Here is an 11,943-nt window from a genome sequence, read left to right as displayed (position 1 = left end):
CCGCACCTGCAGGACAGGGGGAACCGTGTGCCCGTCATGGGCCAATCCTGCACCCCATAGAGGAGAAGCCAGCACCGGGCCCCACTGCCCACCACACTTACCCCAGAGCGTGCAGGGGAGGATGGGGGCTGCCACTCAAGCACCAGTGGACGACAGCAATCACCCCGACCGTCGCACCCCAAGGGGGGAAGCCCAGCCAGGCACGATATCCTTGGAGCCGGAAGCGAACAAGCGACCTAAGCGTATGCAACCATAGCCCTCCATCACTCCAACATGGCCTTCGGAGGAGGAGGAGACAGCCGGACCAGGGCCTCACAGAGCACACATTACTACAAGGTACTTACCCCAGAGCCACCATACCGGAGGAACAGCCCAAACGCCAGCAGCCGAGGGAAAACACGTCTCTTGCGCATGCTCAGCAAGCACAGTGTCCAAAGAGAAAGTCAGACAAGCCCTAGCTTTCTGCTTCCGCTGCACTGCTCCCAGCTGACCGGGACACGTGCAAACGCCAGACAACCTCGACACACCAACAACCAGGGCCCGCCCTGCGGCCACATTGAGGCAAGCTGTAGCACTACCCCAGCAAGCCCAGCAGACTGGAAGGTAGCGTACCCGTAACAGCCAGTCGTCCAAGCCCAGCAGACTGGAAGGTAGCGTACCCGTAACAGCCAGTCGTCCAAGCCCAGCAGGGACGACACCCTCATGTCCTCGTCCCGTCGGATGACAGATAAATGAACAGGCAGAATGCTGGGTAAGTACAGCTTATGTACTACTAAAGGAAGGGGCTGGGGAGGGGATATCCCAGTATTCCTCATGTTCTTTTTTCTGTCGTGGAGATAGTTATCTCCAATTAGTGATGAATGGGACGGGGACTAGAGGTATCTGGAGGTAATGAAGCGGTTTCCTTATTTCCACCCCAGTGCTAGTAAATAGCATCTGATTCTGCTGGGCTCCACGCAGTGATCTGGATAGATGGTACTTCATTTGTTCTGGACAGAGATTAGGAAAGTAAGGACTTTACTAGATCGCAACACGGCAAGCAATGCACCAAGCTATGAACCTGACCCTTTGTCTCGCCGGAAACCCCAGTTTTCACGCTTTAGGAGACGGTGACGCAGGAACCCACGTTCCTGCTGGCACTAAAGCGCGCTCCGCCTCATTCTGTGATCACTGACGATGACTAAACAAATACTCCGACGCGTCCACACAACGCCAAGGCCAGTTAAGTCTACTCCTAATTAAAATAAGCCGTCACGTGTGCTCCTTTTCCAGGCACGGCGTGGGCAGGCATGCGCCACTGCAGCGGCAACACCACCCTTGGTCGTTTTGGTGTGCACGGAGGCAGCATCCCCTCGGGTGGCGGATGGCACTATTGCTGTTGGGTATTTTAATTTCAAATTCCAAGCAGGGCTGCGGTTTGATGGATCTTATCTGGCGGCACAGCGCTCTGTCGTCGGCCTAGGCTTGGTATGCGCTCCAGAAAGCTACAGAATTAAAATAAATGAAATACATGCCTGTGCTGGATTGTGGGCTGCCAGCCCGCACATCGTTCGGCGGCTTTTCACGTGCTAGAACATGCGATGCTTCTAGTCCCTTGACTTGTAGGGGCACGTGGGGGCATGGTCCAGGCATGTTTTGCCCCCTTTCACCCTTGTAAAAGTACTCCAGTAGTCTATCCAGGCATTAATACTTTTAACATCCACACGAAGACACTAGGGGAACTGATGCAGGGCGCCAGCAAGTCAAATCTCCAGTGCACCAGTGACATTTCTACATCTTCCAACTTTAGCTGTTGGACAAGTGCAAACCTTTTCTTTCTACCTCCGGGGGCACTGTTTCCAGAATGAACTTTCATGTGATAACCTAATGCATTCTGGGGCCTTCCATAGATATAATTAGACAAAAATATCTAAAAATAATTTCTGGCAGGTGAGAAGTTCCGGACTGTACATAATGTCCGTGATGACCTGGAGTGAAGTGGTCACCCTAACTCCAGGTTTCCAAATCAGTCTATTGCGCTTCACTGGTTGGGCTGTTCAGATGTCATTGATTCCCTGGTCTGCCTGTCTCTTCCCCCTTCCCTTAAAAACTCTGTTACATGTGGAAAAGTCTGTTCCCAAAGCATGGAAATTTCATCACATTACTCCTTTCCTTTCTCTACAGATGTTGTGCTCTAGGGACTGGTACTGGGCCAGTCGGATAATCTGGCTCCCAAACAGAATATCTCTGGATGGTGCGAGATTACAACAAGCTAGTTCGTTGTCCATCTCAAAATTACATTTTTGAGGCAAGGCCTGTGAAGGATCCAAGAAGGCTGCTTTATCAGAGATAGAAGTAACTAGGCAGAGCCAGTGCCCTTCTGTTTTGGCAAACAGGAGCAGGCAGATCCTCGGAATAACCGGTGGTGCAAATAGTGCACTGTACACGTTGCAGATGAGTATGGAACTTCAGCACCTGGAGCCTCACAAGTTCCACCCTGACGGAAATGTCTGGGGTTCCCTCTCAATGTGGCACGCTGGAGTCAGGCCTTGCCTCCAACAGGGGTCCAAACTCTTGACCCTGCAGCGGCCACTCAGCAGCAAGTCACAGAGATTTCCATAAATTGGGGGAAGTTGACGATTCCACCTTTGCTCTTAATTCATTTCTCCATTGTACCCATACAATGTGGCTGGGAAAAATCAAATATCAGGAGGGAGGAGTAGATATTCAAGCCCCACCCTCAGAGCCACAGAGGGTTTGGCAGATGTTGGGAAGGCAGCGCAAAGCACAGTTGACGTAGAAGACATGAGTTAGAGGAAGAGTCCCCTCACACATATCAAGAAAACTCTGCTGAGTGATAACACCAAGCATTAAACTTAACTTTTGAAATCAGCAATTCATGAGGTGTCCAATGTGGTCCTATCTCTGTGAAAGGTGAGAGGGTTGAGCGTGCCTCGTCGAGGCACTGAGGGAAGTGTCTCAATCATTTTCAAGGAGGATTGCAGGTGCGGAAAGTGCATTGTCGAACCTGGAAGCCTGGACAGGTTAATTCATTCAAAATGATGTGTCCCCTGAGAGCGCTGAGGAAATGGAGGGCCTGAAAAAATGTAGGGGTCACTCCCGCAGAGAAAGATGGAGGGTCCGGCAGTGATCCATGTGAGTGAACTTCAGCAAGCTATGGAACAAGTGTTGTCATTTTTGGACTGAAAACTGATGAGGGCACACATTAGTTCAACATGCCCACAGGATCCCCCCCCAAAGGAAGCGAGATCTGCTTGGTCTGGAGTGAGTGCTGTTACAGTGGTTCTACAGACACCAGAGCCAACTACAGAGAGCAATAAAACAACAAAAGTGTGCCTTGAGGACAATAGATTGCTTGACTTTCAGGATTCCAGCCAAAGTAAACCTACAGCGGAAAACAGTCCTAGAAATTAAAAAAGGTTTGAGGAGCCCCCTGATTACCGGATAATTTGGCTGCCGCCTGAAGCTCTGTGTAGATTATGGGGGTGAAAGTACTTTTTCACCAAGTAGAAGGAGGCAAAACTCTCCTTGCATCTGTGAAAGGAGTAGTTTTGACTAGGGTGAACACCTGAGTGGCTTCATATTGTGGTCCTTATCTGGGACTGCAGGGTGGTTGGAAAGCTCCTTAGTCCTCGGTGGAAACCCTCTGGGAAGGTTTGCAGAAGTGGCCACTGGAACTGACTTCTTTAATTGGTTTGGCTTAATAAGTTTCTAGCTTTATTTCTTCTTCTGTCTCCGCTAATCTCAGTTGCATCCACAACAGATCACTGTGACACTTTGTTTAGTGTTTAGCAGCTTTTTTTCTAAAAAAAAAAAAGTTTTCAAGACTCCTTGGTAAGTTCTATGAAACACACGTGCTTAATAGTGAATTTCCATCTGCGTGTGTCTCTGTGTTTTTTCTTGGTTCACCACAGTATTGTTTTGTAATAAATACATTTAAACTTAAAATCACTGCACTTTATCGTGCTAAACTGTCAACACAGACATTCTTCAGTTAGGTACCGTGGTTATCTATTTGCAGAGGTTCGACTGTCTGCCATCTTGCTGGCTTTGCTAAGACTAATAATCCAGTTCTTTACATTTCGTTCATTGTTGTCCTAATTTGCTTCTGGCCTTGATGGGTACAAGCATCATGGTTGCCCTAAAGCTTCATATTCCTTTTTCCATCAGTCTGCACTGAGCCCACAGCAGCTCTGAAGAGCTCCATTGCATCCCTTCCTGATATTTATAGATCTCCTGGTGGCCCTTCATCCTCCTATTAGTCGCCAAAGGGGTTCCTGCAGTGTGGCTCTGGTGATGTGTGAGCACATGTAACCCCTTGATATTCTAGCGAGAGCTATCCATTACCACCGGCATTCTTGGTCTTCCTGGGATACTTTTAACACTATAGAGGAGACCATTGTCTTGTCCATGACGCTGTTTCTGGAGGAAGGCTGTATGCTTGAACCATCAAACACCACTGTGTGTTCCATGCAACGCTTTGAGATACCACCATATGTGGACTCTCGCTGCGTGCGTGGCTTGTTTCACAGCGGTCCTCGCTCACCTAAAGGAACGCACCTGGAATGCTCTAAGGGCACAGAAGTCTTCTTCATGTAGAGTACGTTTTTAAAGCCTTCACCAGCTCTACCCATTGCTTGGCTTCTTCAGCATGTTTTTCATAGTGAGCCTTTATTATGGTAGGTAACAACCTGTAAGGGGAAACAGCAGCACTGTACACTACACAAGACACAGTTGTCTCCAGTTGTTTAATCAAATAACATCATCTGGTAGCTGGCAATGATCTGAAATTATGCACCAGGCAATACTAATGTAAGAGAAAGAGTAACCTGGAGCAATGTGCAATGCAGTTATTGAGCGTGCTACGCTACGGCAGCATCTTAATACATGGACCATAAGCAGTGCCACAGCCTTTGCAGTGAAGCTTACTGCATTGGATACTGTGCAGTGCTATTGTGTCTGATGCAACCGGAAACCACCATCACTCTGGTAAAGAGCAGTGGGTTCAGAGTCCCCATTGAGAGAAGCGTTCCCCTGGGCTCCATGCACGTTCCATTTAATCACTGGCAAAAAAACAACCAAAAGTTAACTGTTGTTGCTGGGAAGGACATACAACTGTACTGTGCAAAACATGTTCCTGTTAGGTATCCCTGTGTTTCACGGGTGTGGTGATTTTCTACAGATGCAGCACGGTACAGTAGGTTTTCACATTCCTGTTCCTAGAGGAGCCCGGGCTTCCCTTCACACACTGGTGCGGTTCTGTACTGTCCCTGCTGTCTCCCTGAGGCACGAGCCTCCATACATGCCAGCACTTTGAGCCTCGAAAGACGGGGATTTGGAAAAAATGGGGAAATGTATTTTCTCCATAGAGTTACAACGAAGAGGAAGATTCTTTAGGCGGGAGATACTTGAAAATAAAGCCACTTTGGACTTAAAAAATAGTGAGTTTCCCATCTGAATCGGGTCTGTTGGCATGTATGAGCCTCTGCTGGGGCTGACCGTGCTCTTTGCTGTGAGAGTGAATTGTTCACCCAGTGGGAAATATGTTCTTAATATTGGTGCTAAATTCAACCAGAGGGGTTTTCATCCTTTTGCAATTCAGGGTGAGAATAGATGAACCCGAGGGAAATGCATGGATGCATCAAGCTAGACCTACCTGTTGCTTACTCAGCACTGGTGCAGGCCCTGAAAGGGTGTCTTTAAATCTCATTCAGACAAATGTTCCGCACTGTAAATCACATTAACCAGGTTGAGTAACGCACATTGACAACTGCATCTGGCAGAGTATTTATAGGAGGATACAGTCAGTATATTAAAGGAATCGCAAATGCACAATCAAAATAGAGCCCTTTTAAGTCCACCATCCTGGCAAAGGTTTTATAAAGGTGCAGCAACCTTGATAGGCGATTGGCATCCAATTCATACAGCTATCTGGTAAGCAGTGCTTAATTTGTGCCAGTGGTTTACCTCATTTATGGGGACGTTGAATCAATTTTCAATGTCAGACAGTGATCCTGAACAAGAGGGAGAAGCCACTACTCAGAGGAAGGAGGAAAAGAGTGACAAAGGGAAATTTGCCCCAAGTGCTAAGCCCTTTTTTATGTTCGGGGTAGTTCACTCTTTGGCCCCCATCATAACTTTTTGTCCAAGTAAGGTATCCACCCCAAATTTGTGTTCTTTTTTTCCGACATCCTGGGAATTCTAAAGGTACCCAGGGTTTGTGGATTCAACTGGAAGGGACCAAGAAAATTGGCAAAATATAGCTACATTTTGAGTTTATGGGAAAAAAGTGCTGCAGAAGAAAGCATCTGTTTTTTTGTCCTGCAAATAGCATCAACAAAGGTTTTGCAGTGCTAAAATCACTATCTTCCGAGCTTCCAGGAACAGGCACACTTGCATCAGAAAAACACAATTTTCAGCATAGTTTTGTCATTTTACTGGGACATAGTCCACTTTCCTATTTTTTGTGCTTTCAACCTCCTTCAAGTTGGGGGCAGAAATGGGTGTAAATCCAATGGTGGATCCCGGAAAGCTATACATTTATGGAGAGTAGCCAAAATTCTGAATTCAGCAAAGGGTAATTTGTGTATATCCTTCAAGGTTTTCCTATAGAAAGTAACAGCTGAAATAAAAAAGATTGAAATTGAGTTGAAAGACCAGCCATTTGTGTCTATGTTTTTACCTGCAACTTCTTCTATGGCAGATTTTCCAAAGCAATATACTGGTACGTCCACTGGCCCCTTCTGGATGCAGGGATATATATGACTTGTAGGTTCATCAAGAACCCAAGGTACCCAGAGCCAATAACTGACATAAAATGGCCTAAAATGCAACATGGATACATCAATTTTTTCTAAGCAAAAAGGACCCTTTTTTGCAAAGTGGATAGCTGTGTTTTTTTTAATACGTGTTTAGGCTGACTCTTCTTTGGGGACACAAACAAGTGAGATATCATTTGTAACGGGAGGCCGAGAGGAATGCTGGGTGGTAGGAAATGTGTGGTTTATTTCTGTTTCCAGAAGAATTTGGCACAGAAATGCAAGGAAAATGTGTGATATCCATCACATTTTGAGGTTTGCAGGGCACTGTGGGTAAGAAAATGGTGTGGGATGGATGCGAAGCACACCACTCTGGACTCCCCCAGATGTCTAGTTTTCAGTATTGTCTGGGTCTGGTAGGTTTTTCCAGGTGGCAGCCTACCCAAGCCCAAAAAGTGCAGCTCTTCACCTTTGCAAGTGGGATGATACTAGGAGTTAGATAAACTCTCCTGGCGTAATGTGTAAAAACAACACTCAACAAAATCATATATGCTCTTGCTTGCCATTGGGGTGAAATGCTTTCATCCGCAGGGGAGCAGAAAAACTGTTTCCCCATTTTTGAGGGGGTGGGTGCATGGCCATGCCCATGCTGGGCAGCCCTCACCCCTACAAAAAAGTAATCCTTGGTGGGTGTTTAGTGGGCATTTTAAACCACTGGGGTGGGGGGCAGAAAGACTGTTTTCTTTTTTTTTTGGGTTGGGGGGCATGGACATGCCCATGTTGGACAGCTCCCACCAATACAAATAAATTAAAGTTAATCCCTGGTGTCTAGTGGGCTTTCTACACCCGGGGACACACAACCAGGCCAGATGGGGGTTAAGTGCCCCATTTTCCCTCTGGAGGTAGAACTATTTCATTTGTGTCTGGAAAGGGTTAATTGTGGGCAGCCCCCTGCCCATCTTTTATTTAAAAAAAAAGATCCCTGGTGTCTAGTGGGCTTTCTGACCCACTGGAAGGGCAGTTAGGGGGTTATTGGCCGCATCTGTCTTCCCCCGGGGGGTGGGGGGTGGGGGGGCTGGAGGCTGAAAGACTGATTATGCGCACAAAAGTAAGGAAAGTAAGGAAAGGAAAAGTCCAAGACCAAGGGCCCCTCCCTGCGGCGATCCCCATGCAGGGATCCACGAGGAACAGTACTATTAGAAAGAGGAGCTTATCCCCTTTCCAATGATACCTCTCCTGTCTGCTTAGGTGGTCGGAGAGCTGAGCTAGTCCCCTGTGCACCGAGGAAGAGAAAGTGAAATGAGCTGATTAGATCATTTCACTTTCATTTTCAGTGAAACGACGACAGAGCGCCATGCGGGCTGCTCGGCATTTCACTGAAAACAAAAAGCACCCTTGGAAGCTGAGAAAGATGGGGAAGCTCTTACCCAGCTCCCAAGACTGTTTTTACAAAAAACTAATCCCTCTGCTGTTAACAGCAGAGCGATTCGGGGCTCATGTGATGAGGATTGAATGGTTTTGCCCTCCGCACACGAGCATCCGTGCGCATGACAAAACCATTCCGTCAGGCACACCGAAGGGGCTAAAAACAGAAAATGCAAGAATGACATAAAGAGGCAGAACATGCAGGGTGGTGAAGAAAGAGGCACAAGATGAAATCAACCTTGATCATCCTTAATATTAAGAAACCCTGGCATTCAGTACCCCTGGCATTGGGTTCCTATGAAAAATTAAATGCCCCTGAACTTATGGATTTTTACAAATTAGCACTGTTAGCAAAATTTTAATGCACAAACTCCACAAGACTGACCGAGAAATTCCATTGTCAGACAAGTAAACCCAATATCTGCTGGAGGTACTTCTACGAAATACACCTGCACACACAGTATTTATTTGATCAAAAACAGAACCAACACAAATTGACTTCATACGGTTTGAAGGTCAGTGCTGGGAGCTAAAAGCAGCCCTGTAGAATGTCTTCAAACCAACACCCCCCCTCCGGTGTACTGAGAAAGTGTACCGAGTGAGACTGACCTTCTTCAGGCGGATTTGGAGGGGGGAAATTATATAAACGTCTACAAGAAAATTGTATGCCTACCCTCAGGCAGTTTGCCAGCCTGTATAGCTAATGAGCCCTCTGTCCATCAACATATTATTTTGGCATTTGATATTTTGAAACACTTGTTATCTTGTTCATAATACATAGGTTCTTCATATTATCTGTTGTCACCATAACTGTGCTATTTGCACTTATCATTTTGCACATATTCTGTACTAGTTCTAATAAAACGAGTCCAGGGGTCTTGTGTGTGTGCTGTATCTGGTACAAAGGTGAGGGGGACCTGTAAGAAGATACCTGTAGTCTCTATAATGTTCCTTTTCCACGTATGTTTGGGAGAAACTCACAGGACACCGGTCTAATTTCCCTGCTCCAAATGGTGAGTTCATGTATTGACAGTGCGTGGTGGGGGGGAGGTAGAAATCTGCGAGGTTTGACCAAGACTGACTTAGTGACATAACAGCTGTCCACTAGTCCTCAGCCTCCCAGGGAATATTCCCTGTGGCCCATATGGCCAGTCCAGCCCTGTAAAAATAACTGTGTGACTTCCATAACTTACTATACAGAGGACACAATGTTTTTGCTACCAATCACTGAATTGTCGTTAGACTATTCTCCACTTTCAGTGGGAGTGTCTCATGCAGAAGATGTGCCAGCGCACCCATCAATCTTCCTGTGGTCGGGGACCTCAAGTCTTCTAAAAGTTCAACAAAGGCAGAAAGTAAACATTCCAACAAAAACAAGAGAAGCTCTTGGCCAAAGATAAGAGTAACGGGATTTCTGTCATTGGTAAGTGCAGTGCAAGCCATGAATGGAAAAGTACCTGTTAGCTGGATAACTATAAATGCTCAGGGGTATTTCTCCAGTGATTGCAGTGGATTACTTTGTGGTCATAAGCTTGCTTTTCTGAGTGAAGCCCTTTAGAGATTTGCTATTGTACAGTAAATAATTGTATAGAAATGTAAGAAATAGGGCTATTGGCTGAGGGGATAGATACTTACATCAGATAATAACAACAATTCTTGTCAGAGTGAACCCTTGAAGTCACTAAATTAACAAAAACTCAACACCCTGGTAGCTATGGCACAGACACATAGGCTTAATGTATGAGGCATTGTGCAAAGTATGTATGCAGTACTGAAAGAGTAACAAAGTCGAAATGCAAAACTATAAAAATCCCAAAGCAAACTAGAGTAGATTTTAATTACAAAAATAAAAAAAGGGGAACCAAAGATATGAATTTTAATGTTTAACTTCAAATAGCCCCTAAAAGCACACAATGCCAATGATAGTGGTAGAACAAGACCTAGGTGCAATTTGACACTGACCGTGATAGAACGTGGGTCAGATACACTAGCCATGTTTATCATGATCAAAGATATAACGTTCCGAATTTAGTCTTTTAAGTCACGATCCACCTCAGGGATACATGTCTATACCCCCAGGACTTCAGGGAAGGCATTAAGACACACACAGTGTGGCAGGCAGAGGCCAACAGAAGGGTTTAGTCCAGGTCCAGTTGTCACTGGACAGATGGGCAGTTGCAGGAAAAGTGCATTTTGTAGCTTGTTGAGTCCCGGAATCTTTAACAGATGATCAGCCTTATGACCACTGGCGTCCACTCCTTTGTCTGGGGTACAAGAAGGAGCAGCTCTAGTCTTCTAGGCGCTTCTCAGATCTCAGACAGTAGGTTCAGTCCTCTTCTGATTTTCTGAAGGTCAGGATGTTTTGGAGATTCCACATTTATGCCTGGCACAAACTAGTCGGTGGGAATGACCTCCTCGGGATGCCTAACCATACACTTTGGGCATTTTCAAGATGGCTGAAGTCTTAGGCCACACTAAACTAGGACTTGGTGGGCTATGAGTGTTTGTGAGGAATATACTGTGGTAATCCTAGTGTCCTCTCACATCTAACACTGAACTCTATGCTTAGATAGTCCCTGTCCCCCCAACAAACTCGGAGCCAGAAGTTTCGTAGAACTTTCAGCAACTTTCAGCTTTCAGCAACCAGATGGTGGATACACTTGAAGTATTTAGGGATTCTGTTTTTCTCTCCTTTGAAGTGAGCCCCAAATGTTATATGTAACCTCATCAGATCTGTTAACAGGCTGTGGCACTGTTATGTCAACAAGAGGCCCACTGTATTGGAGGCTATTCTGGCTAGGAGGACAAAAGAAGGTTACAGGCCTGGATGTTAGCTATATTTGCTGGTGGCTGGGTAGGTCTCTTAGAAGGTAATCAAGTCCATGGGCCAAATACAAAGGCATCCTGTCAAGGGCGCAAAAATATCTCCCTACACCCAAGATCTTTTGTCACTGTCCTGGGAGCACATTGATACCTCATTCATGCCTACTGTAATGCTAATTTTTGGATGTCTAAAGTGGGAGAACAAAGTGCAGATTTAGCATCCAAGAAGTTCACGCAGGGCAACGCTAACTTTCTAAAAGTTAGTCTTCCCTAATATTCAGAAACAATCCAACTTGACCATTGAATTGGAATTTTAATAACTGGTAAAAAATAGTTGTTTAATTATTTCTTAGCTAGTCTGATTTCTGGGTTACAGTACTATTATTAAATATTGCACCTCAGTGGTTTCCAATGGAACAGTCAGCCTTGCAACAGTGAAAATTGCTTTAGGATACCAGTCACTGTAAGAACATATTTAACAATAAACTTGTCCTACTTTGAAATTACATGCACCCTGCCTAATGGGCAGTAACGTCTACTTAGAAGTCACTTGTGATTGTTTAAGAGGAAGGTGTAGGCCTGTCAAAAGGGGTTATTTTTACCTGTCAAATTTGCAGTTAAAACTTGCACTACTAGGCTACTGGTGGCTGGCCTACGGCCATGCTTACATTGTCACATTGGATGATGCAGTCAACTTGTGACATTGAATTTACAGGCCCTAGGTATGCTTTGTTACCAAGTACTAGGGAGTTATAGGGAAGAGAAATATGCCAATCACAATTTTACCAATTTCACCATGTTGAAAGGAAGGGCACAAGCATTTGACCACTGGTTAGCAGGGCTAAAGTGAACAGCGCTCCATACCCAGCAAAAATAGGGTTCAGCAAAAAAGGGGTGCCTCTGTAGAAAGGGCAAATTTCCAACAAGTAACATTAAC

General features: G+C 45.7%; 1 long non-coding RNA gene across 2 annotated transcripts in view; it reads left to right on the top strand.

Moving 5' to 3' along the window:
* The first annotated feature begins 378 nt into the window (after positions 1-378).
* Positions 379-11,943, top strand: part of LOC138301927 (uncharacterized) — a 44,238-nt gene continuing 32,673 nt past the window's right edge. For both annotated transcript variants that reach the window (XR_011205170.1, XR_011205169.1), the window contains exon 1: positions 379-751. This is a non-coding gene — a long non-coding RNA (uncharacterized lncRNA). The remainder of the gene's footprint in view (positions 752-11,943) is intronic.

The sequence above is a fragment of the Pleurodeles waltl genome, chromosome 6 (genome assembly GCF_031143425.1).
Source record: "Pleurodeles waltl isolate 20211129_DDA chromosome 6, aPleWal1.hap1.20221129, whole genome shotgun sequence".
NCBI lineage: Eukaryota > Metazoa > Chordata > Amphibia > Caudata > Salamandridae > Pleurodeles > Pleurodeles waltl.
The sequence above is the reverse complement of the archived record's forward strand: the minus strand, read 5'-3'. Positions and strand labels throughout refer to the sequence as shown.